Source organism: Pipistrellus hanaki (assembly GCF_964339955.1).
Source record: "Pipistrellus hanaki genome assembly, chromosome: 2".
Lineage (NCBI taxonomy): Eukaryota > Metazoa > Chordata > Mammalia > Chiroptera > Vespertilionidae > Pipistrellus > Pipistrellus hanaki.
This window is the reverse complement of record NC_140504.1, coordinates 198,924,922-198,948,448: the sequence shown is the minus strand read 5'-3', so window position 1 is coordinate 198,948,448 and position 23,527 is coordinate 198,924,922.

The window sequence follows — 23,527 nt, the reverse complement described above, 5'->3', positions numbered from 1 at the left end:
CCAGCCCGGCCACGGTCTTCCTCCGAACTGCCCTGACCAGAGCCCCTTTGGTCCAGGGCTCTCTCTGGCCGATTGGAGGGAGGAGGGAGACCAGTAGGAACCTCTGAGGGAGGGAGCCAGGCCAGGCAGGAGGCTGGGGAGGGGGTGGCTGGCGCTTAGACAGGGCAGTGGGGAGGGTAGGTCCTGCAGGAGGGCTGGGGACACGGTGGGGCCTGTGGACAGAGGCAAGGACAGGAGGGACGGCTGGACAGAGCGGGCCCTTGCAGCCTGCCCTCTGCCCCCTGCCCCCTGCCTAGGCACCATGGAGGGAGGCCCGGGCATGGGGCCACCAGGGAGGTGGCAGGGAGGCCGCCTGTGCCCTGCGTGTCCCTGACAACGTCCCCAGAGGAGGCTGCAGGCGCCCTCCTGCTGCCCCCGCACTGCGTGCTCCTCCGGTCCCCGGCAGGGGCAGGGGCAGGGGCGGAGCCGTAGAGCCCTGGGTGTCTCCCAGGCACGAGGGACGTGGTCTCTGTGGGACCATCGGGGGAACAAGATGGCGGGAGCAGGAAAGTCCAAAGGACCCGTGGTGGCGCCGTCACTCCTACAGACTCGCCGTGAGCTCGGGGCCTCCCACCCCCAGCACACCCCGGGCAGAGCTGGCGTCCGTGTTCAGGCGTGGCCTATGCGTGGTGAGGGGTTAGCGCGGACACGTGTGTGCGAGGCGGTGCGGGTGCTCGCTCACACACGCTTACACGCCGAGGTCGCGGCAGACGTGGGCGGCATCGCCTCTCCGTCCACCTGCTCGCTGGCGCTCGCCGCGGGGAGCTGGGCGCTGGCAAGGGTGATGGTGGCCGCGGGGCAGCGGTCCATGGCCTGGCGGTGTCACTCACCGGCAGCCGGTCTCCCGCACACGGGGGCCTGTCCTCTCCATCTCCAGCCCCCCCGCCCCCGCGTCCAGCCCCTCGGCAGGGCGTCCGCGTTGGTCCCGGGCGGCCGGGGCCCCGCTCCCAGGCGTGGCGGCGGGGCCCCACGGCCGTGGCTCCCAGAATGCCCCTCGGGGCGGGAAAACCCTCCGGAGCCGGTAGCAGGTGCTCGGCATGGGAAGCAGTAAACACAGGAACGGAGGCCGGCGGGCTGAGAGGAAGCAGGTGGCCGCAGGCCAGGCCTCCGCGGCCGCCTCGGGGCAGCGAGCCTGCGAGCTCCGGGCTCGGCTCCGGGCACAGAGGCGCTGGGCACGCGGGGACAGGGGACGCGGGCACTGGGCACGCGGGGGCTGGGCAAACGGGGGCTGGGCACGCGGGGGCTGGGCACACGGGGACTGGGCACGCGGGCGCTGGGCACGCGGGGGCTGGGCACGCGGGGACAGGGGACACGTGCACTGGGCACGCGGGGGCTGGGCAAACGGGGGCTGGGCACGCGGGGGCTGGGCACACGGGGACTGGGCACGCGGGCGCTGGGCACGCGGGGGCTGGGCACGTGGGGGCTGGGCACGCGGGGGCTGGGCACCCGGGGACTGGGCACACGGGGACTGGGCACACGGGGGCTGGGCACATGGGGGCTGGGCACACGGGGACTGGGCACGCGGGCGCTGGGCACATGGGGACTGGGCACACGGGGACTGGGCATGCGGGGGCTGGGCACACGGGGACTGGGCACACGGGGACTGGGCACCCGGGGACTGGGCACATGGGGGCTGGGCACATGGGGGCTGGGCACACGGGGACGGGGACGCGGGGACTGGGCACATGGGGACTGGGCACACGGGGACTGGGCACACAGGGACTGGGCACATGGGGGCTGGGCACATGGGGGCTGGGCACACGGGGACTGGGCACGCGGGCGCTGGGCACACGGGGGCTGGGCATGTGGGTACTATGTACCAGGGAACAGGCGGAGGTCTGACAGGGACCGGGAAATGGGAAGCCGGTCAGGACAGCGTGGAGGGCCAAAGAATTGGTTTAATAAAAACCACGTGGCTGGTTTTCTCCAAATTCGGCTCCGGAGGCTGTGGAGCCTCAGGGAGCAGACAGTGGCCTGGCCTGGGTGGGGGCGGGTGCCGATGCGGGATTCCCCCGGGGCTGTGTGGAGCACGGAGGGAAGGGGGGGCGGGACCTGGGCTGACTGGCGGGGGCCTGCATCCCAGAGTGCTGGGCCTTCGGTGGGGGCGGTGGGGGAGGACCAGGTGCTCCCTTCGGTGGTGGATCATGGGCTGTGGGCTCTGAAGCCCCCTGGGGGCACTGGCCCCGGGGAGAGGCCAGGACGCCGGAGGCCGAGGCGAACGGGCTGCTGCCACGTCAGCCAGAAACCCTGTGGGGGGCACGAGGCCTGGGCTGGACCCGAGACCGGGCCGCTGCGGGGGCTGCACGGGGACAGAGCCGGCCGAGGCACGGCTGCCCCCGGCCCTGGGCACGCGGCCCACTGCGGTGCTGGTGAGGGTGTGGAGCCGGGGCGGAGGGGGCGGAGGGAACCCCAGGAGAGGTGGCACGGTGCAGGGGCCCGGGGCCCCTCCGGACGCACACCTGGGCTCCCACCAGGTCACGCAGACGGCCTTCGCGTGGCCAGAGCCGCAGCGGCCGGAGCGCGCTGGAGGGAGGGCGTGCCCTGCCGCCCTCAGTGCGCCCGCCGCCCGCCGGCCCGTCCAGCCCGGGGTGGGGCGGGGGACCCAGCTCTTCCCGGCCGGGAGGGCCGCCGGCCTGCACGGGGAGCGTCCGACACGGCTCCCGCCCCGAGCAGGCTCTCCGTGAGGGCTCAGCATGTTCTAGAAGAGGAATGTGCCCGGGGCCGGCCTTGGCAGGCACATTTCCATGGAGGCCGGGCAGTGCCAGGCCCTGGCAGCCGCCCTGGGAATGCAGGCGGGCCCCGCCGGCCGGGCAGCCCCGCTCTCTGAGCCGGGCGAGGCTCAGGCTCCTGGCTCAGCCCCACACGTCCTTGACCCAGAGCCTGGCCCGGTCTGCCTCAGGCCCGTGGACACCCCTCCTCCCGCCTGCCCCCCCGAGCCTGGCCCCACTCTGCCTCAGGCCCGTGGACACCCCTCCTCCCGCCCGCCCCCCCGAGCCTGTCCCCACTCTGCCTCAGCCCTGTGGACACCCCTCCTCCCGCCCGTCCCCCCACCTCCCCGAGCCTGAGCTGGGTGCCTGGCGGCCGCCCATTCTGCCAGGACCCCCACACGGAGGGGCAGTGAGCCCCTCAGGAGGAGGCTGCTGCCTAGCGGACAGGGAGCCCTCAGCCGAGGGTCCGAGAAGCTCAGGAACCCCGGTCCCTGCGGCCACTCCGGGCGGAGTGGGGTCTTGGAAACAAGCCTGTTCTGGGGGCTGCGTGTAGCTCCCAGCGAGCCTGCACCTCCCTGCCTTGGGGAGGGGACATGCGTCATCCGTGTGGGGGGACACGTCATCCGTGTGGGGGGACACGTCATCCATGCAGGGAGACACATCATCCATGTGGGGATACACATCCATGCGGGGGGACACACGTCATTCCTGTGGGGGGACACACGTCATCCCTGTGGGGGGGACACGTCATCCATGCAGGGGGATACGTCATCCGTGTGGGGGGACACGTCATCCATGCAGGGAGACACGTCATCCGTGTGGGGGGACACGTCATCCGTGTGGGGGGACACGTCATCCGTGGGGGGGACACGTCATTCATGCAGGGAGACACATCATCCGTGCGGGGACACACGTCATCCGTGGGGGGGGCATGTCATCTGCGTGGGGACACATGTCACCCCTGGGAAGCGGAGGGGGAGGAGCCTGGGGGGCACTGAGTGGGGACCAGGCTGAGGGGTCAGCTCCAGGGACTCGGCGAGCCTTTCCCCTGAAGCGAGTGGGGGTGTCGGCCGCACTGCAGCCGGGGAACCTGCCGGGCCAGGCCTGGTGCCTGGCGGCCCTCGCTGCCGTGGGGGGACCCCTGCAGGGAGGGGCGAGGCAGGAAGCTCCAGGCCACACCCGGGGGTGAGGCCGGCCTGGGAGACAGGCTGCTGGAGCGCCGAGGGGCCACCGTGGGGGTGACGCCAGCTCCTCCCTGCCGGGCAGACCCCCTGCCCTCCGCCGGGAAGCTGGCAGGGCGGGAAGCTGGCAGGGCGGGAAGCTGGCAGGGCTGGGTCACAGGCGGCCAGTGGCCGCCGTCCGCTGCCTCCTGAGGCCGGGGCAGGGCTGCCGCCGGCGCCGGAAGCTGGGGAGCAGGCGCCCTCTATCGGCTGCTCGGGGACCTTCCCTCCAGAGCAGCCGCGCAGCCTCTGCAGAGGCAGCCAAGCCGGTTCGGGGTTATCTGCCCTCGGGGACCTTTTAAATGAAGAGCTAAGCGCTCCCGGCTCCCACGGCTTTAACGGGAGCCGTGTGGTCCTGGCGCAGCTCTCATGCGTGTGAATGCTCCCATTCCGCCCATGCAGCGAGAAGCGATTGAGGAGACGCCCGCGGGACGCGTTTTCCCCTCGGCCCAGCGTCCTGTCGGGAGCAAACGCATTCCGGAACGTTCCAGAACCCCAGGCCAGGGGCGCCTCCCGGGGGCCTTGCCGGGTCCTGCCTGGTTTAGAGTTTGGGCTGGGTCCTCGGGCTCTTCGAAGCTGGCCCGGGGCCGCAGCCAGAGCGACAGAGGGCACCAGCCACACAGCTCCGGGGAGGAGGGACGGGGCTCCCGCGGGGAGAAGCCCCCCAGTTCACAGTCTGCGGCTCAGACACGGAGTGAGCCCGCCGCCTGGAGGCTCCGTCCGGCTCTGGGTGCTGCTTATTGGCTGGGGGGGCGGGGGGTGGTGGTGGTGTTGGCTTCTAACAGGCGTGTGTCCCTGGGAAGCAGGCGTGATGTGGTTCTGCCTCAGAGGCCGTTGGTCTACGCTCCTAGCTCCGGGGACCAGCTGCGGGGATGGACAGCTGTGCCCCGCGTGTCCGGCCGGCAGGCATGGGGGCCTCACCCGCTTCCTGGCAGCTCTGGGGCGCCGGGGGCGAGGCCGCTGGCCAGCCGTGCTCACCGGACAGTCCCTCCCGAGGGCGGGGAGCCCTGAGGTCCCTCCCCAGCAGGACGGGGTGGGAGGGCTGGGTGGGTGACAGCGAGGGGAGGGACCCCTCGGGGTAACGAGCTCAGCTGGCCCGCCCTGTCCTGAATTGTAGACGGGATCTGGAGAGGCGGGCGGGGGCCGGGGCCGCCCAGGGGGCGGGGAGGCTGCGAGACCGGCTCTGGACAGGCGTCACCTCCGGGGCCCGCACATCAGTTCAAAACCGTGCGGCCGCCCCACCGCGGGCCCGGAAGGAGGACCCGGGGCGACCGGCCGTGGCACACCGCCCGCACGCTGGCGGCTGACGGCCGTAGGCAGTGCGGCACGGGGACCGCGCCCAGCTCGGCTTGTGCGAGCGTGGCTGTTCATGGGTGGGCGCCGCCCGGAGAAGTGGGTGCGGGGCCCCTGCGAGGCGAACCCCGACCTTGACGTAAAGCGGAGGGCGGGCGGGCGGAGGGAAGGCGGACCCGTCTCCCTCCCGGCGAACTGCCTGTGGGCAGAGCCGGGCCTGTGGACAGGAAGTCGGCGGGGCAGGGGGAGTAGCGGGGGGCGGGGGGGGGGGGGTTGCCAGGGCCTTGCCTTCTGGGAGTCGTGTCTGTGATGGGCCCCCGAAAGGGCCTTCCTACAGAGCTTCAGAGGCCAGCAAGCGGGGCCCCAGAGCCTCAGCATGCCAGGCCCGCCCTGGGCCGGGGGGCCGTGTCCGTCCGCGGCCACTGCGGGAGCGTCCGGCTCGAGGCCCCAGGCGGCCGTGCTCCTGTCCACGGGGCCTCCCCACAGTGAGTCCAGAGCGACGTGGGCCCGGGCGGGCCTGGAGCATTGACCGAGGATGCACGCCGGGGCCTCCAGCCAGCTGCGTCCGGGGGTCCCTGGGGCGTGTGAGGGCGCCCCGGGCGACATAGGAGGGGGTCTGTGTCCCCCGAGTTCCGGGCCGGCCCAGAGCCCGTCCTGAGGAGGGACTCCCAGCTCCAGGGGGACCCTCGCCCACGGCCCTTCCTGAGGTCCTCAGGGCCCACTGGCCTCCCTCGGGGCCCCGGGTAGGTGTGCGGTCTGGCCGGGAGCCTGGCCCTGGGCCGCCAGCCCCACGGAGGGCACGTGCCCCTGGCCTCCGGCTGGCCACCTGGACGGTCTCCCTGCCTCCGCAGGTGCCACTGGGAAAGCCAGCACCCACTCCGCCCCCGCCCGCCAGCACCCACTGTCCCAGCCTCTCCTGTGGGCCGTTTTACACCCTCACCTGGTCCTGGATTCTGCGAACACTCCCGGCCCCCGTGCCTGTGCAGCTGGAGCCGCCGCTCAGAGCCCGGGCAGCCCGGCCTTCCTCTGGAGTGGCCCGGGCGTGGCCCCGGCGTGGCCCCGGCGTGGCCTCGGCGTGGCCCCGGTGTGGCGCGTCCACAGCCCGGGAGGGGACAGGGCGTGCCCGGACCTCTTCCCCCCCGTGCCCGATGTCAGATCTGGTGGTCACAGCCCCTGGGGCCCGGGGCGCACCCACCCGCTTCCGGTGGGGTCTGTGTCCCCGCGTTCTGTGTGGGCGGGGGAGGCGCCGGGAGGCGGGCTGGCCGAGGCTGCAGAGCCGGCACACGTCCGCGGGAGGGGGTGGGGGGGGAGGGGCCCCACCACCGCGGACGCGACCGTAATCAGAGCCGCGTGTGCAGCCTGCGGCGAGAGCCACGAAATAATATCCGAGAACATTTGAGGAGCTCGATACATTGATCACGGTCCCCTGAACCTTCACCTCGTAACGACGGGACCATTTAAATGCTAATGTCATTTTTTAAAAAGTCAATTACCGGGTTCCAAGGCACCGAGTCAGCATTCTGGGCCCACGGCTCCCTCCGCCTCCGCGGCCACTGGAGCGTGCGGCCCCGCGGGGACTCCCTCTCCGCGCCCGTGATTGAATCCGGCGCAGACGCCAGTCCAGGCCGCGCGGGCGGAGAGCACGCGTGGGCGCGGCGGCCGCCAGGGGACCGCCCTCTGCGTTGGCGGTCCTTGGAGGGCGCCCCTCACCCCACCCCCACCCCACCCCACCCCGGGCTGGCCGTGTCCCAGCACTGCAGACCCCGGGCAGGGGCCCCGGGAGCCTTCCGGAAGCTCCAGGGCTGGCGCCGTGCCCACCAGCCCGCGGTGCCCCTGTCCCCCGGGTGGCATCCTGGCTGCTCCTGCCTGCAGAGAAGCCCGGCTCCCGTGTGGCCGGAGGGAGAGCGGCCCCCACCCCAGGCCGCTCGCTGCTCGGCTCAGGCCTGCGGGGCCTGGAGATGGGACTGCACCTCCTGCAGGCGACGCCGGACGCCGCCCGGTCTGTGGGCGACGGTCTGGGTGCTGCCCAAGCTCTGGGGCCCGGCCCGGAGGGAGACAGAGGCGAGCGCCCGGGGCAGCAGGGGCCACGTGGCCGGGAGCCAGGCCCTCGCAGCCGGGGTGCCGCCCGGCGGGTCCTGAGCGTCCGGCGTGGCCCCACCGCAGCCGAAGCCCAGCAGCCGCGCCGGAGGCTCGGGGGAGGCGGCGGGCTGCCCGGCGTCGGCAGCCGGCGTGGCTGAGCCCGGGCGCGGCCGTGCCCGGCGGAGGGCGCTGGTGTCCGGGTCACCGTGTGCTCCCCCCTGCGGCGGGCACAGCCCGCCCGGAGCCCAGCCTGCGTCCCCGTGGCACCTCCGGGCTCCTCCGTCCCGCGTGCCGGGCCACGCCGCGCCGGCCGGGCTGGACGTCAGGAAGCTGTCGGCGCCCGTCAGCATCGATGGCCTGACCGGTCCGCTGCCCCTGCAGGCGCCCGGAGGGCGGGTTCCGGTCGTGGGAGTGAGAGCGGGCACGGAGGAGTGAGGCATGGCGCCCGGGGCAGCTGCGTGGGTCTCACATGCCGGACGGGGCCTCCGCACGTCCACTCACGGGGAGGAGACGGAGCACAGAGGGGCGGCCTGCGGCTACCCGGGGCGCGATGGGGGCAGAGGCGAGAGCGCGGTGCTCCCAAGGCGGGTGCTCATCGTCCTCCCTCAGCTCCGGACACCGTGTCCCATCAGACCCACGGTGTCCCGCCGCAGCCCCCGTGACAGAGACGGAGGCTCCGCCCAGGACACCGGGGCCACTGCCACTAACGGAGGCGCGTGCACCCCCCAACTTCCCTAATGCCGGCCCTGCCCCCAGCAACGCCCTGGGCCCGACCACTCAGTGCTGGGCGAGAGGAGCACCCGCCCCCTGGATCACCTTCCCCCGGATCTCCTCCCACCCGGAGCACCTCCCCACCCGGAGCACCGCCCCCTGGAGCACCTCCCCACCCAGAGCACCTCCCACCTGGAGCACCTCCCCCTGGAGCACCCTCCCATCTGGAGCACCTCCCCACCCGGAGCGCCTCCCCCTGGAGCACCTCCCCACCTGGAGCACCTCCCCTGGAGCACCCTCCCATCTGGAGCACCTCCCCACCCGGAGACCTCCCTCTGGAGCACCTCCCACCCGGAGCACCTCCCCCGCCACAGGGCAGAATTGGGGCCCAAGAGGACGTGTAATGGAGGAAGAAACTCAAGACCGGGGCCGGGGTCTCACGATATTGCAGACTTCCCCCTGAAACGGGATCCGGCCTGAACTGGGGCATAAAGCGGCTCTGTCTGGAAGGGCCGGTCACGGGCCCGTCTTTCAGAGGGCGACAGTTACGGAAACCAGCGGTGCAGAAACCGTCCCTCACTCATCGGGGCCTCATTAGCCGCCTGCGAGGTGACGGCCGCCCGGCCCGCCCGGCCCGGGTGCTCCCTCCTCCTCAAGGTCGTGCTCCTGACCTTGGCTCACGGAGGCCGCGGGCGGCGGCCGGGCTGCCCGTCCAATGGCAGCGCCTGCGGGACCCCCGCCGGGCCGGCCGCTCAGCACTCGCCTCGTTACCCCGAGGCAGCCGGGAGCCGAGGGGGAGGCGGTAACACGGGGGGGCGCCCTCCGGAGCCGGGGCATTTTTAGCCCCTGAATCAAAGGTGCGTCCGCCCCGGGCCTTTGATCCCGGCCTGCGTGTCCCCCGCGGGGAGCGGGCGCGGAGATAAGGGCACTTGAGCGGTCACACTGGCCCCGCCGCCGTCTGCGCCCTGAGTGCTGACAGGGGCCCTCAGCGGCTGCCGTAACCTTCACCCGACCGCGCTGCCCGCGCAGATAAGGCCGGTGTCGAGGAGGGAAAGGCCGGGACACTCTCCCCGCCCCCGAGGACCAGGCGGGCGTGGGAACCCTGCCAGGCCGGGGGGCGGGGGCCGGGGACTGGGGGCCAGGAGTTGGGGGCCGGGGGCTGGGGCCAGGAGTTGGGGGCAGGGGGCTGGGGCCGGGGGCCGGGGGCTCGGGCCGGGAGCCAGGAGTTGGGGGCTGGGGGCTGGGGCCGGGGGCCGGGGGCTCGGGCCGGGAGCCAGGAGTTGGGGGCTGGGGGCTGGGGGCCAGGGGCTGGGGCCGGGGGCCGGGGGCTGGGGCCGGGGGCCAGGGGCTGGGGCCGGGGTCCGGGGGCTGAGGGCCTGGGGCTGAGGGCGGGGTCCGGGGGCTGAGGGCCGGGGGCTGAGGGCCGGGCCCAGGAGGTAGGACTTGGGGCGGGGGTGGGGGGGCGCTGGTGCAGAGACGAAGGGAAATATCACCCCCGCCGGCCAGGGATCGGAGGTGCTGGAAGTCATTGCACCCGAGTGTGCGCAGAGTGGCCTGGGGCTCTGGCAGCGCGGAGGGGACCCGGAGGAGGCACTGTGGGCCCCGGGCTCCTCAGTCAGAGCTGCCGGGAGAGGCCGTGCCAGCTCGTCGCCCGGTCAGGGGCGTGTCGCTGTGGGGCTTGCACACGCCGTGTGCCCATGCACGTGGACGGGCCCTCACACTCCGCTCCGGCACCTGGCACGGGCCTGGGGCTCAAAGGCATGGGAACCTGCAGCTCGCCCACGGGAGCGGGTCACCCACCCGGGGGGTGTGCAGGGCGGGTCCTCGGCGAGGCCTGGGAGCCAGGCGGCCGGGCCCTCTCCTCCCGCCCGGGGCCTGCAGGCACGGAGCTGGGGTCCGGGACCCCCTGCCCCGCCCCGGGCCGGGCCGCGGAGGCAAACAGCACCGCCCGCCGGGCGGGGGGTAGCGTGGCCGGGCCGCCGTGTCTGAGCGGGTCCGTCGCCGGGGCGGCAGGGCGGGCACGTGGAAGCCCATCGCCGCGGGCAGAGCGGGGTGGCAGCTCGTCAGAGGCGAGCGCGGCGCTAACAGGATCCGTGATCGCTCCGGAGCGGGGAGGGAGGCGGCGCCGAGGGCGGGCGCGGGGAGCTCGGAGCGGGTGTGAGGAAGCGGCTGTCGCTCAGAGCTTGTTGAGCAGATTTATGGGCTCCCCCCCCCCCCGTGTGTGCGGAGCTCAGCGGCGCCAGGAAGGGGCGCTGGTGCCAAGGCGGCTCCGGCTCCAGGGGGCTCCTCTGTCTCCAGGGAGGGTCGTCCTGCAGGTGCCGCCTCGTGGGAGCTCACAAAGCACGTGCATGAGCGCAAGCACGTGTGTTTTTAGTGTGTGCACATGTGTGAGGTGCCTGTGTGAGCGCGGGCACGTGTGAGTGTGAGGTGCCTGTGTGAGCGTGGGCACGTGTGAGTGTGAGGTGCCTGTGAGTGTGGGCACGTGTGAGTGTGTGTGCATGTGTGTGACGTGTGGATCTGGGTTGCCGGCGGGGCCCTGACCCTGCTCCCCGGGGACGGGCGAGCCTCCTGTGCCGCCTGAGGGCAGCAGGCACCGCCAGCCTCAGTTCCCGAAGTGAAGGCAGACTCGTCGGCGCTGATGGGAGAGGCCTTTGCACCGGCCGCCTCGGCCCGGCCGTGCCGTGGGCGCTCAGGAGGGATCCGTGTGTGCGCGCACACGTGTGTGTGAGTATGCACAGATATGTGTGTACACGGTTGTGTGAGTTTGAGGTGCAATTGCATGTGTGTACATGTGTGTACACGTTGCATGTGTGTGCACGCACGTGTGACTGCACATATGGGCGTAAGGTGTGTACATGTGCACACATCTGCCTGTGTGTGCGCGCTTGTGAGGGTGCTACACGTGTGTGCGTGCACATGTGAGTGTGAGGTGCCTGTGTAAGCGTGGGCACGTGTGAGTGTGAGGTGCCTGTGAGTGTGGGCACGTGTGAGTGTGCGTGCATGTGTGTGACGTGTGGATCTGGGTTGCCGGCGGGGCCCTGACCCTGCTCCCCGGGGACGGGCGAGCCTCCTGTGCCGCCTGAGGGGGCAGCGGGCAGCAGGTGCCGCCCGGCCTCAGTTCCCCGACGTGAAGGCAGGCTCATCGGCGCTGAGGGGAGAGGCCTTTGCACCGGCCGCCTCGGCCCGGCCGTGCCCTGGGCGCTCAGGAGGTGACACGCCCCCTCGGTCCTCGCCGGCCCCGTGGCCCCGCCCCGCCCCGAGCACCCGCGTGGGGGGGGGGAGGACAGCCTCTGGTGCAGGTGCAGCCCGCGCCCATCAAAGCGGCCGCGCACGTGTGTCCGGGAACAAAGGGCCCTTCACTGTCCCCCGGGGCCGACGCCGGGCCTGCAGCCTGGAGCCCAGGAGCTGTGCCCCCGCGCCCCGCCCCCCCCGCGCTCCCCCCCGCTCCCCCACACCATCCGCCGAGGCCCCCCGCGCGCCCCCTGCACCACCCCGCTGGGGGGACCCTCCCCGCTCCCCCACACGGTCCGGCCGAGCCCCCCCCCCACTCCCCCACACCGTCAGGCCAAGGCCCCCCCCCCCCGCTCCTGCACACCGTCTGGCCGAGGTCCCCCCCGCTCCCCCACACCGTCAGGCTGAGGACCCCCCCCCCGCTCCCCCACACCGTCCGGCCGAGGCCCCCCGCACGCCCCCCGCACCGCCCCGCTGAGGCCCCCGCCGGCTTTGTTTAGTCTGGATTCTGGGCACCGGGCTCCTTCCTCTCCACACGCTTCCCCAACTCCATGGGCCGGGACCCCCTGCCTCCCGGGGGCATGAGTCACCTCAGGATGGTGGAGTCCCGACCCCCGGGCAGCGGGCAGGAGTGGGGAGCTGGAGCGTGACCGCCCCCCACAGGAAGGCCGGGGCGTGGGGGCTCCCGGGGCCGGGCAGCTCGGACCGGTCGGCTGGTGCACTGCCCTCAACCATGTCCCGGCGCCGCTGGGCCGGCCCCCTCCCGCTCCCCCCTATTCCTGGCCCCCTCCCCCTCTCCCTGTGCCTGGGGGCCCGGGAGGCTCACTGCCGGCAGCCTGGGGCGGGACCGGCTCCCACAGCTTCCAGTCCCGCCCTGCGGAGACGCCGCCCCCACCCATAGGGACACGGCCCCCCATTTCCCTCCTGTGGCCCCGGAAGCAGCCGTCCCCACCCATAGGGACATGGCCCCGTTTCCCTCCTGTGGCCCCGAAGCACCGGCCCACTTCCTGCCACAGCCCCTGAGAAATGAGGGAGATCCACCAGTCACCCCACACATACGTGGTCCCCGCTTTGTGCGGAAGGCCGGGCCCCGGGAGGGGGCAGGAGGAGGCGTGTGGAGGGGGCAGGGGGAGCCACGGGCCTCACGAGGTGGGGACCACGGCTGGCCGCTTGGCCTGCCCCTGTGTGTGCCCCGGCCTGTGACCTCAGCACCCAGCCCTGTGCTCCCCAGGGCCCAGCCTCCAGGGCCGGGACTCCCACGGGGGCCGCCCGTGCGTCTGGGTCCCCGGCTGTGGGCTGCGCACAGGGGGACGCTGGGCCGGGGAGAGGCAGGCCGGTGCCGGGCTCGTGGTTGGGGGAAGCCAGTTTCTGTAAGTCCCCGAACCCTGAGCCAGTGCCCCCAGGGACACGGAGGGAGGGAGGGCCGGTCCTGCTGGCCGCTGCTCACACGCGTGTCAGCCGATCGGTGCGTGCCTCCTCTCGTTCCGTGTGCTTCTGTGTGAAGCCCTTATCCCGTGCGTCCCGTGGACTCGCAACCATCGCAGGTGGCACAGCTTCCCGTCAGGCACCGCGGCCTCTGTGCCCGGGACCGAGGGGCAGGGGGTCCGGGCCGCGGCCTGCGGGCTGGAGAGGCGGGGGTCACTGGTCAGGTAGCCTGACGGGTGGCAGGACCGGCCGGGGTGCAGGAACATGGAGCCCCCGGGCCCAGCGCTGCCGCCACCCTCTTGTCTGGAGGCCGGCCGCCCCGGCCCCGGAGCCTGAGCCGCTCCGGGCTGGCCGTGTGACAGGACCGCTGCCCCGGGCGCAGGCACATGGCCTGTCCAGTGCCCCGGCCACGGGCTGGGGCGGGGCCTCAGGAGTGGACGCTCGGTCCCCACGCGGCGCCCGCGGCCCACGCTCGCTCCCTGGAGCGCCGAGCCGCGCCACGACCGGCTCCGGCTGAGCCCGCTCCAGGCAGACATTTGTGTTGGCCGGCGGCGCTTCCCTCATGGCTGCTAGAGAGGCAGATTCTTCCAGAAACAGCTGGTGAGAAGTGTGCCTGGGCCGTACCGCGTGTGACCTGACACACCTGGAGCAAGGCCGCGCCCAGCCGCGTACACGTGCCCAGAGCCGCCCACCCTGAGCCGCCCGCCCGCAGCCGCCCTCCCGGAGCCACCCGCCCGGAGGTGCCTGCCCGGAGGTGCCCAGCGAGCACTGCCTGGCCACGGCGGCTCGGGGCTGAGCCTTGGGAGGCCACGTCCCTGGGCGGAGCGGTGTGGTTGGTGGCCGCAGGCCACGGGCGTCTCCTGAGTCTGTCCACACGTGACCCCCAGCCCGCAGCAGGGACGCTGGTCCCGAGAGCCGGGGACGGGGAGGATGTGTTTCCGTGGCCCCCCCCGTGGCCTCTGTGGGCAGAGGGCTCCCAGAAGGCCACCGCGGAGCGGCCTGTGGCCACTCGGTCTCCCCTCGCCCAGCGCTGCACCGTCCGCCGGGGCGTGGAGTCACCTCGCACCCGGAGCCGGGCCCACCAGAACCCCCTGCTGGAGAGCCTGGGGTGGGAGCCAACAGCTCTGAGCAGCCGGGAAGGGCAGGAGGGGAGGGCGCCCGTGGGGTCAGTGTGGCGCCCAGGGGGTCAGCGTGGCGCCCAGGGGGTCAGCGTGGCGCCCGTGGGTTCAGCGTGGCGTCCAGGGGGTCAGCGTGGCTCCCGTGGGGTCAGTGTGGCGTCTGTGGGGTCAGCGTGGCGCCGTGGGGTCAGCATGGCGTCCAGGGGGTCAGCGTGGAGCCCATGGTGTCAGCGTGGTGCCCGTGGGGTCAGCGTGGCGCCTGTGGGGTCAGCGTGGCACCCGTGGGGTCAGCGTGGCACCCGTGGGGTCAGCGTGGTCCACCCCCACCCGCGTCTGGATGAGGGAAGGCGCTGGGAGAGGGATCTAAGTGTGAACGGGAACGTGTTTGCAGAGTTAGCAGAAGGGCCCTTTGGTCCGCTGCCCACTGTCCTGTCCAGTCCCGGGGGCTGGGGTCCCCCTGGGAGCTGGAGCGGCTTCCTGGGCTTCTGCCTGCTGCCCCCCGCACTGCCTCCCTCACGCCGGCCGCTGCCCGGCCCCGGGGCCCCTGGCGGACGGCGGAGGAAGGTGTGAAGCCCCGCTGGCAGCGGCACCTGGCCGGCCGCCGAGAGCCGTCTGGGCAGGAGCCGGCGCGGAGCCTGGAGCCGGCCCAGCCCCGGGCAGGGAGCGTTCACGGAGACCTGAGCCCGTCAGCGCCGCTGATGGATGGCCCTGGGGGGCCGGGCCCTGCGGGGCCGCCGTCCGGACAGACACGCGCCCAGAGCCGCGAGGATGGGACCCGGGACCGGCCGGCCACTCGCTGCCCCTTAGACCTGGAGAAGGAGCCCCCGGTGCGGGCCCGAGCCCCGGGCTGAGGCTCCGGGGGGACCAGGCCTGGGGGAGGGAGGCCGTGGGGGGCGGGGACAGTGTGTCCTGGCTGTGGGTGGTGTGGGCTCGGCACTCAGCGGCACCCTCCCGGCTCCCCTCCACCGCCCTGGGCACAGGAATGTTTGTAAATTTGCCCAGAGGGTGGGGTGAGGGGTGTCCACAGGCCCCAGGACTTGATTGCGTGTGGCCGATCCATGGCCAGGAGGGCCCGTCCGAGGAGGGCAGGACAAGGCCCGGAGGCCCCTGAGGCCCAGGGCGGGGCTGCCCCAGGCGTGTGCTGCCCCGGGGCCGGCTCCGGCTCCTCGGCCGCCGCCTCCTCTCTGCGGGGGAGGGCTGTGGTGGTTCTCCCCTAATCGCCCCCTCCCCCCCCCCCCCCGGCGGCGTGTCCTCAGGAAGGCACCCACGCCCCCCTGGGCGCTTTGATCTCCGCTTGGTTCGCCGGCTCCCGTTTGGCAATCGCCGCCCGGAGGGAGGTGCGGGCGGTCTGGCAGACAGATGGGGCCGGAAGCGGGCGAGCGGCCGCGATCCATCTTGGACGGATTACCACAGTAGCCGGTCCGACGTCTTCATAGCGTCTGCGATCGAGCGACGGAACATCACACGGAGAGAAACGTGCAGATTGGCCGTATCCGGGGGAAGATGGATGGACTGCGTGCGTGGGCTGCTCCGAGCACAGGCCCTCCCCCCGCCCGCCCGCCCTCCCTCCCCCGCTCGGCTCGCGGGAAAGCCCCCTGGGGGCCCGGGCCTGGGAGGCGGGAGGTGGGAACCCCGGCCAGCAGGAGAGAGTTTGCTGAGGCCTCTCCCCTGCCTTCTCCCTCTCTCTCCCTCTCTCTCTTTCTCTCTCTCCTCTCTCTCTCTCCCTCTCTCTCCCTCCTCTCTCTCACTCTTCATCTCTCTCTCTCTCTCTTCTCTCTCTCTCTCTCCTCCCTCCTCTCTCTCTCTCTCCTCTCTCCCTCTCTCTCCCTCTCTCTTTCTCTCTCTCTCTCCCCCCCTCTTACCCCCTCCCTTTCTCTCTCCCTCTCTCCCTCTTTCCTTTTCTCTCTTCACTCTTCCTCCCTCTCTCCCCTCCTTCTCTCTCTCTCTCTCTCCCCCCCTCTCCCCCCCCTCTCCTTCTCTCCCTCTCTCTCTCTCTTTCTCTCTCTCTCTCTCTCCTCCCTTCCCTCCCCATCCCTGCAACCTTTGCCTTTCTGAGTTTGTGGATGTCTCGGGGACCCTGCAGCTGCCGGGGCCGGGCCTCCCGGGCTGGGGCTGGGGTGAGGGGCTGCAGGCAGGGGGCAGACCCGTGGCCAGGAGGCTGCACCGTTTGCTGGACGGCTGGGGAGGGGCGGCGGGGAGGGGAGTGGAATGGAGGGACGAGAGGGAGCTGGGAGGCCGGCTCCGGAGGATGGCGTTCACGGCCTCGGTGGAACCAGGAGGCCCTTTGTTCCCGCGGGGGAAGCACTGAGGACTGTGCTCCGTGCGCTCTCTCCAATGAGCCAGAACCGGGGGCTCTGTGCCCCAATGTCCGTCTTCCTCTTCGCCTGGAGACTGACAGGGACCCTCCGCTCCTGGCCCCGGGAGGGGGAGCCTATCTGCCGGGTTCAAAGACTCCAACTCAGAGCATCCACCGGCCACCGCCTCTGCAATCACGTTTTACTTTCCTGCCCCCCCCCGCCCAGGTCACTCTCTTTCTATTGATTAGAGCGGCTCCGGGCTCCGGGGGGAGGGCCAGGGAGGGGGTGGGGAAGGGCTGGAAGGGGGGGAGGGGGTGGGGGAGGGGTGGAGGAGGGAGTGGGGGAGGGTCGGGGAGGGGGTGGGGGAGGGGTGAGGGCCGGGGGAGGGGGTGGGGGAGGGGCCGGGGAGGGGGTGGGAGACAGAGATGGCCGTGGACACGCCCCCTCCAGGAGGCCTCTGAGGGTTGGGTGGCAGGATCAGCTTCTCAGTGCTTTGGCCCTCAGAGGGGAGCACAGCCCGGCCCTCAGAGGGGAGCACAGCCAGGCGCAGGCTCGGCCCTCAGATAACAGGTCTCCTCAGCCCTGTCCGGCGGAAGCTGTCCCTGGGAGGGCTCCGGGGAGGAGGAGGGACCTTGGCGGCTCTTATAAATGAGAAGCTCAGGGACTGGGGAGCTGGGGAGGCCTTCCTTCTGCTCGGCGGACGGGTTTGTCCCCACGAGGGGGGAGGGGAGCCCCGTCCCAAAGGAACACTCAGAGCTCAGAGCTCAGGCCCATGCACAGGCCGAGCTCCCGGAGGAGAGGGTGCTTGTTCACTGGCCGAGGCACCCCGAGCCCGGGAGCCGGAGGGCGGAGCAGCGGAGAGGGAGCGGCAGTGGGGCGGCAGGGACACAGGAGGACCGTTTGGCGGGGGACGCCCGCCTGCGTGGCTCCTCCAGGGACCCTCCGGGCACTCACGGGGGAGAGACAGGGACCCTCTCGCTAGACTCTCCCTGACCCTGTGGGGCTGCAGCTGCAGGACCAGCTGCTGGGGGCGCCTTCCCTCCGGACGCCCCGCTCCTTGTCCGCGTCACCGCTAATCCCCCCGGCGCCTGCTCCGGTCCAGACCCCACTTCCCCTCGGCAGCCCCGTCACGGGCGCCCCGGCCTGGGAAGCCACCGAGGGCTGCCAGCCGGCGGGCGGCCCCTGTGCGCTGGGCCTCCCCATGCCCGCTGCCTCCTCCGGGCACTGCGCTGCGAACCCCCGTGCTTGGGGACCGTTTCCTTCTCGCAGAGACCCCAGACGTTTCCATCGGCAACCTCACACAGCTCGCTGCACCCACTGCAAGAGGTGCCTCTTCCTCCGGCGCCCTCGTTGGCGGCGGGCGCGTCCCTGAGCTCACGGGGACGGAATTACCGAATGTGCTCGCCGCCGCCCGCGCTCACCCGAACCGTACACTGAGGAGCGGCCGGGGCGCACGTGACAGGCCGCCACCCACGGCGCCCCGGCCGGCCCGGCCCGCGAGGCCCGCAGAGGCCGGGGTAATTGCAGCGTGAGCCGGGCTGATTGAAGAAAATTATACCCCGGACTTTTACTGCAAGCGTTCCCTGCGCGCGGCTTCTCCTAACGACGCGGTGAAATCCGATTACAAGGGAGACACGTCCCGGGCTTTAATGACCGCCGAGAGCGTCCTCCGAGCCCGCCCCTTCCGCCCCGGCCGCCCCCGGCCCCCGGCCCGCCCGCCTGCCCACCCGCCCCGCCCCCCGGCCCCCGGCCCGTCCCCCGGCCGCCCCCGGCCCCCGGCCCGCCCGCCTGCCCACCCGCCCCGCCCCCCGGCCCCCGGCCCGCCCGCCTGCCCACCCGCCCCGGCCTCCCCTGCCCCCCGGCCCCCGGCCTGTCCGCCGGCCGCCCCCGGCCCCCGGCCCGCCCGCCTGCCCACCCGCCCCGGCCTCCCGGCGCCCCGGCCCCCCGGCCCGTCCCCCGGCCGCCCCCGGCCCCCGGCCCGCCCGCCTGCCCACCCGCCCCGCCCCCCGGCCCCCGGCCCGCCCGCCTGCCCACCCGCCCCGGCCTCCCCTGCCCCCCGGCCCCCCGGCCTGTCCGCCGGCCGCCCCGGCCCGCGCCCGCTCCTGAGCGCTCCTGAGCGGTCCGGGTTTGTGTTTGTTCTTTTAAAGAAAAGTTTCTGGTGCAAAATGTACTTCTTCTTCTGTAGCTTATCAGAGGCTGCGGGAAAGGAAGCTTCGACGCATCACCTGTCTATACTGTATCGCGTGTATGGGTAACACGCAAATTAGAACACACACACACACACACACACACGTGTAATTTTTTCCCCCCGACGTGTAAGTCTTGGCTCCGCCCTCGCCTTGAACTTGCCTGTGGGGCGGGCGGGGATCTCAGGGGCCGCGTTTCCAAATGGCAAAGTCACAAACGTAAACTCCTCCGCCCCGGGCTTCACGGGGACGCGGGAGCCGAGAGCGGCGGGTGCCCCACGCGCCGGCCGAGGGCGTGTAGCAACAGAGTCCGGAGGACACTGAGGGGGTGCCGGCCGGCGCCGCCTCCGGGAAAACGCGGCCGTGAGCGAGCATGGCGGCCCGCCCGCCCTGACCGCGGGAACGGGCTCCTGTGTGTCCTTAGCGCCAAGAATGGCGGGACACGGCCTGGCGCTGGCGGGGACGCCGGAGCAGATGCTCCTCAGAGGCCGGGCGGGGGCAGGACGCCCCCGGGTGGTGGTCTGGGTGCGGGCTGGCCCTCTGTGCCCAGCTGTGTCCTCTGCCAGCAGCAGGCGGGCGGCGGAGGACGAGGGCTCGGTCCTGGGAGCAGGAGCTGGCGTGAGGCTCTGTGTGAAGACGGTCCCTGGTCCCTGATCCCTTCGGCCGCGTTTACTCCAAACGGCCCCGCTCCCGGGCTGGGGCGCCGGCCTCGAGGGGGTGATGGCTCGGGGCGGGGCTGTGACCCGCCTCCGGGGCTCACGGGCCGTGGGCGAGGCTGAGGCCACGGAGCCACGGCGGGAGCGTGTGGGCAGCCGGGATGGGGGCAGTGGGCATCGTGTGGGCAGGCCGCCGGCTCCGGGGCAGGCAGAGGAGGGTGGGGAGGACTCTGAGTGCCTGTCTGAGCTCCTGCCTGGTGCCCAGTGGGGGAAACTGAGGCCCAGGGCACGGCCGGGACCGCAGTGAGCTCTGCTGGCTCCGACCTGGGCGTCTTCCTTCTGGGCCACGACCCCCTGCAACAGGACACGTGACATCACGGCCCTCAGGCAGGTCTGTGGGCCCGTGGCCCTCGGGGCTTCCCCGCAGGGAGGTGCCATCGCCGCCCACGCCTGCAGGGCACCGAGGCGGGACCGGCCGGCTGAGGCCTCTGGAGGCTGAGTGCCCGGCAGCGCCTCCCCCATCAGCTGCCGGCGGCAGGCGTGGCGGGCGCCGTGGAGGGAGGTGGCCAGGCTGCTGCGACGGCCAGGTGCCCCTCCGGAGAGACCTGCCTCCTTCTTCCTGGAAGCAGGGCCTGTGGGGTGCACTGCGCCCCCTGCTGCTGGGTGTCGGCACTGCAGCGCCATGATGGTGCCAGAGGACAGCACAGGACAGAGTGGCCGCCCCTGAGGACCAGGCCCTGAGGCCCCTCACCCCCCCACACCTCCACCCACACCCCCACCCCGCCTGGCTCCCTCTGCTCCTCTGAGGCCATCATTGCCACGTGCTCCGGGGCCACCCGCCCTCCTGAGCCACACATCGCTTTCCAGAACTTTCATAACCACCTCCACACGGCTCCCGCTGCTCCGCCTGAGCGCTGGGTTGGGGTGGAGGGGGTTGTAAGACAGATCTGACAGCTCATCCATCCATCTGTTCATTTTCCATCCATCCTCCCACCCATCCATTCACCCATCATCCATTCAGTCATTCCTCCACTCCTTCATTCATTCATCCATCCATTCACTCATTCCTCCGTTCCGTCATTCATCTATCCATTCACCCACCCATTCATTCACTCATTCATCCATCCATTCACTTATTCCTCCATTTATTCATTCATTCACCCCTTCGTCCTTTCATTCATCCATCCATTCAATTATTCATTCATTCATTCATTCACTCTTTCCTCCATTCTTTCATTCATTCATCCATTCACCCACCCACTCATTCATTCATTCATTCATCCATCCATCTATCCACCCATTCATTCATTTATTCATTCATCCATTCACTCATTCCTCCATTCCTTCATTTATTCATCCATTCACCCACCCACTCATTCATTCACTCATTCATCCATCCATCTATCCACCCATTCATTCACGTATTCATTCATCCATTCACTCATTCCTCCATTCCTTCATTCTTTCATCCATTCACCCACCCACCCATTCATTCACTTATTCATCCATCCATTCACCCATTCATTCACTCATTCATTCTTTCGCCCCTTCATTCCGTGTGGGAAGAGTCTGAGGTCCTCATCGCCTGAGACAAGCACCACTCCCAGGGCATGGCCTCTGCATCGGGCACTCAGCTGCCACCGTGCTCTGCCCCCAGCAGGGCCCTGGGCACAGTGCGGGGGGCGCCGGGGGCGCCCTCAGGTGGAGTCCTGAGAGGAGCGTCCACTCAGTCTGGCGGGGCCCGGCCTCCTCTCCGTGCCCGCTCAGCGAGGACCCAGCCGCCCGCCGCCTGTGGCAGCCCCTGGCCCAGCGCCGTGCCCGGAGGACCTGCCCTGCCCGGGAAGGGACACAGCGGGTCTGGGCCGGGCCCCGGCTCCCCGGCGGGGGCACAGGGTGCACCCCTGCCCAGACCCCGGCCACCTAAGGTCCCCAGCACACAGGTCACTGCGGCCAGGGAGCCACCCCCAAAGCGGGCTCGGCCCCGGGTCCCACCTCGTCCTCAGGCTCTGACGGAGGAGCTGGCTCCCTGGAGGCTGTTACCCGAAACCGGGGCCTCGGGGGGGGCGGTATCTCCAGGAAATCTCGCTGAGCTCCAGGCACCGGAAGAAAGAGGACACCTCGGGGCGGCCCTCCGGAGGGGCAGACCGCCAGTGGGCACCGCCGGGGCCAGCTCAGCCTGCGGGGCCAGCGAGACAGAGGCAGGGACACCCCCGGGGGGCCCTGTGCCCCCAGCGCACAGGACGCTGGCTGCTCAGTCCCCTCACACACACACGCGCACACACACACACACGCACACACACACACACACCCCATTGCGGCCTCCAGCCGGACTCCGCCCCCCGGGCCCCTCCGCGGGGACCTCCCTGTCTGCAGGACACTGGGCCGCTCAGTCCCCTCACACACACACACACACACACACACACACCCCGGATCGCCAGCCCGGCGTCGTCTTTCAGGCCGGCGCAGGGTCAGGCAGCACACGGAGGGTCCGAGGGGAATGCCGTTTGTGGACAATAAGTCATCTGACCCGGCCCTGATCCCGTTACCGACCCGCAGTGTGTCCGCCCCCCGCGCCGCCGCTGCCGCCCACAGGCCTCGGGAGGGAGCGCGGACCCTCCCGCTCCCGGGCTGCCGGCTGGGGCTCCGGCTGTTTGGCCCCAGGAGGAGGAGGGCCCTGGAGGCGGCCCTCAGACAGGAGCACCCTCCGCTCTGCCCCCCCCCAGGAGCTGAGTGAGGGGCACTGCCTACGCTCCCCCCGCAGCAGGGCTGTGGGCTCACTGTCCCTTGCCCTGGCCGGTTGCTCAGTGGTTAGAGCGCCAGCCCACAGACCAAAGGGTCTCGGGTTCGGTTCCTGGTCAAGGGCACGTTCCTGGGTTGCAGGTTCCCCAGCCCAGGCTGGGCACGTGCTGGAGGCAGCCAGTCAGTGTGTCTTTCTCCTGTCGCTGTCTCGCTCTCTCTCTCTCTCTCTCTCTCTCTCTCCCCCACCCTGTCCTGGGAGTCAATGGAAAAATGTCCTCGGGTGAGGATTAAAAAAAAAACCAAGACCCCCTGGGCCGCCGGCTCTCGGGGCCCCGGGCCCCCAGAACCCTCCGCCACGAGGGGAGGGGTGCCTGCGGCTCGGGCCCCACTTCACAGTCGACGTGTCAAGCCACCCTCGGCCTTGAACCCTCGCCCGGCCAGGGTGGCTGGTGCCAGGCAGGAGGCCCGCAGACGCCAGTGCCCTTGCACGCCCTGGTGGTGACCTTGAGCAGAGAGCACTCATCCTGCCGAGGGGACGCCCTGGCTGGTCCCCTCAGCCCCTGCCTGCTCCCCACCGGGTGCTCGCCGCCCCCCAGCGCCACTCGCCGCTCCCAGCGCCGCCCACTGCCCCCCAGCGCCGCCTGCCGCCCCCCGCGCCGCCCGCCGCCCCCAGCGACGCCGGTACCAGCGCAGAGCGGCCCTCCCGCCTCCGTCCCCCTCCCGGCGGCCACTGTCCTCACCGAGGACCTGCCCCTGCCCCGGCCGGCTGCCCGCTCTGAGCCCCGGGCCCCCTCCAGAGGGAGCCAGGAGAGCACCCGGGCCACACGAGGCCCACGGGTCCATCGAGGCGACGCCCGGGGGCCGGGGCTGCGGGAGCTGGGGAAGAGCTGGACGCCTGTTCGCAGGGGCCGAGGGTGGGGGGGCCTGGAGCGCTGCCCCCTCCTCCCGCCCCCCCTCCCGGCCCCCCTCCCCGCCCCTCCTCCCCGCCCCTCCTCCGCCCCTCCTCCCCGCCCCTCCTCCCCGCCCCTCCTCCGCCCCTCCTCCCCGCCCCTCCTCCCCCCCCTCCTCCCGCACCCCCACCAGGCTCTCACCTCTCCTCGGGGCAGGAACCGGAGCCGCCCTGCGCGCCTGCGGGGTCAGGGGTCAGGGGTCGGGGTAAGAGATAAGAGCTGGCCCTTTGTGAGGAGCTTGGCTTTCCGCCCACAGGAAGGGGCCCGGCGGAGGGGATCGCATCTGATAGGAGGGACCCCCTCCGCAGGCCGAGCCGAGGGGCCGCCGGGCTGAGCCGGGCTGAGCCGGGCAGGGTCTGCCCGCCTCCACCTCCCCTGGGCTAGGCCGCCCTGTCCCTCCCCGGCCGGCCTGAGGGGCCACATTCCTGGGGTCACCCCCCCATAAAGTCCGGGAACAGCCTGCTGTCCCCGAGGCTGAGGCTGCGGCCGCTAGGCTGACAGCCCCCCCCTCCTCCAGGCCCATTGGTTAATAGGGCAGCCACTTCCTCAGAGGACGCAGCCCAGAACCCCAAACCCAGCCCCCGGGGCCCCACACGCCTTCCTTTGTGGGAGGAAAGGCCCGGGTTCCAGCTAAGCAGCTGCTGACGGGCCTGGCGGGGATGGGGGCGGGGGGGGCAGAGGGGGCCCGGGCTTCAGGATGGGAGCGAGTCCAGAGGAACCACCTCCTCTGGTCCCTCAGGAGCGCAGAGCGAGGCCCTGGCGCCGGGGTGGGCAGCCCCGGGGTCGGAGGGAGGCCGTCTCGCTGCCGCGGGCGCCTGCGGGGGTGCGGCAGAGGCTGGGGAGCCTGGCCCGGTCCCTGTCCTGGGCTAACTGCC